This window comes from Fragaria vesca, linkage group LG2 (genome assembly GCF_000184155.1).
Source record: "Fragaria vesca subsp. vesca linkage group LG2, FraVesHawaii_1.0, whole genome shotgun sequence".
Taxonomy (NCBI): domain Eukaryota; kingdom Viridiplantae; phylum Streptophyta; class Magnoliopsida; order Rosales; family Rosaceae; genus Fragaria; species Fragaria vesca.
In genome coordinates, this window is record NC_020492.1 from 25,538,175 (window position 1) to 25,540,744 (window position 2,570).

The window sequence follows — 2,570 nt, forward strand, 5'->3', positions numbered from 1 at the left end:
GGGGGGGGGGGGGCGTGCGGGAGTGCATCTCTATCAGAATGGTTGCGGAAAGAAACAAGAAAGTTTTGCCTGTGTACATTCCAGCAAGTCATGAGAATAGTATTGAAATGAGACTAGTCAGTAATCCAGAAGTGACTAATCTGAAAGAAGAATAGGAAGAAGGGGGATGTCAAAAAGGAAGATGGCATTTCTCTCCGAATGGTTTTTTAAATTGAAACAAAGAGGAATATCTTGTTCTGTGTTACAGAAAAGTCTTGGGTCAGAACTCAAGTGAGACTTGGCCTTGGCGGAATCTTCTCTGTCCGTCCGTCCGTCCCCCCTCCCTTCCTTTGAGAAGATGTAAAAGTATAACTCACCGTAGGAGGAGATAAAATAAGGGTTTTGTAGTTTCTCTTTTTGGAAAATAAAATTTCACATTGATATATTGACTCTTTGAACAGAAAAAATAAGTTGTTACATGTCCTTTCCTTGCCGATTACGGGGGAGAGAAAAAGTTTGGGAGGGTTCCAAACCCATTCAAAAAAAAAAAAAAAAGTTGGTGGTAAAAGTCATTCAAATCGTTATATAATTTTCAAACAAGCTTCTTCAATATTCTAGAAAGTGCGCTCAAGAGTTTGTAGGAGATGTTGAAAAGTTTTGAGAAATGCTCATATGCTATTATTGATGTTAGCTGTAAGACTAAACACAAGCTATATGTGTCATGTGTGACCTCATTGCAGTTTGAAAAGCATGAAAGGAAATATGATAAAGATTAGAAGGGGAATAGTGATGGAAAGAGAAGTACACGTGTTATTGTTATTGTCAGTGACGGAGCCAGAATATAATTGAAACCCAAAGTATATATATTAAAATACTTGGTCTCGGTTAAAACTATAGCTTAGTTTTACGGTCTTTTTGTAATTTCTTTTTCATTAAAATTTATTAACCTTTTTGGTCTCGGATATATTTGAATTTATATCCTTAACGTTGTTAATTAAACTAACTAATATCAACCAGATCACGGCTCACCAACAACTATAACTTGGTCTCGGTTAAAACTATAGCTTAGTTTTACGGTCTTCTTGCAATTTCTTTTTCATTAAAATTTATTAACCTTCTTGGTCTCGGATATATTTGAATTTATATCCTTAACGTTGTTAATTAAACTAACTAATATTAACCAGATCACAGCTCACCAACAACTATAACTTTTTTGGTTATTATTATTATAAACAATGAACTTCAATTTTGAGCACATGCAACCAATACCTAAACTCTTCACTTCTTCCTAGGGGTGGGCATAAAAAACCTAAATCCTGGTCCCATCCCGGTCCAGTCCCGAAATTTGACGGGATGGGACAAGATCTATGCCTAAAAACACTAGGCCCGTCCCGTGGAGAAACAACGGGAGGGGACAGGACGGGACCTGGGACTGAAAAGTTGAGGCCCGTCAGGCCCGTCCTGTCCCGTGTAAAATATAGAGTAATCTCAGCCATTGATTTTTTAGATGTTTTGATCTCAACCTTTCATTTTTTAACCCTAATACCAACTCTCTTTCACTCTCTTCAGTCTCTCGCAGTCGCGCGAACCCAACTCTCTTTTAAGTTTCAATCTGCTTCCTCCTCACTCTCTCAGTCTCTCTTTCGAACTCCTCCACCGCCCGCTTCCTCCTCCTCCGCTTCCTCCTCGGTGCCCGCTTCCTTCCCCTCCGCATCTCACTGCCCGATTCCTCCTCCTTCGCTTCCTTCTCGGCGCCCGCTTCCTCCGCTTCCGCATCTCACCGCCCGATTCCTTCTCCTCCGCTTCCTCCTCGCGAACTACAACCGGCGATGAGGCAACCCCAATCTTCCAAACGAAGCAGCAGCAACAAGCATCGTGCCTCCTCCTCCTCCTCTGCCACTTCCTCTGTCAGGCAAGATTATTTTCACTCTCACTGTCTCTCTCTCTCTCTCTCTCATGCTTTTAAGCTTCACAGTGTACAAACTCATGGCTAAATCTGAATATATTAGCTGATAAAGATCACTCACCTGTGATTAGATTAAGACTTTAGAAGTATTATTAGTAGTCGAGATTATTAGTAGTCGAGGACTTTAAGGTTTCTATCTGTTTGCTACTCTGGGTCAAGTTATTTGTTTTCTGTACAAACTCAAAGAAAATTTTAGATAAAAAGTCTTTGCTTGCAGTATTGTTGGTTAGGGAAGACGTGGTATGTAATGGCTGGATGAATGTTATAGATTGAAGAATGTATAGAAGGTATTATGTTAGGGTATTTTTTGATTAGGATGGTTGCGATCAAATTTAGGCTTTGAGAGATGTAGTGGAAGTGAGATTTGGATACTTGATATTGAGTGTTATGGCAATCGTTGCTCTAGTTTAATTCTAGTTATGAATTATGGATTCATATGATGCAATCTTTATATTATGAGTAAATGACACTTTAGTACTAATTTTAAAGGTTTATTGCCCATTCCAATGAAAATCTCTTTACCAACCCTATTCCAATGAATTCTAATAAAAGGACGTCAATACCCTCACCCTAATTTAACTCTTTTTCTCCTTTTTTTCCCCGTCTCATTATCTCTCTCTCTCTC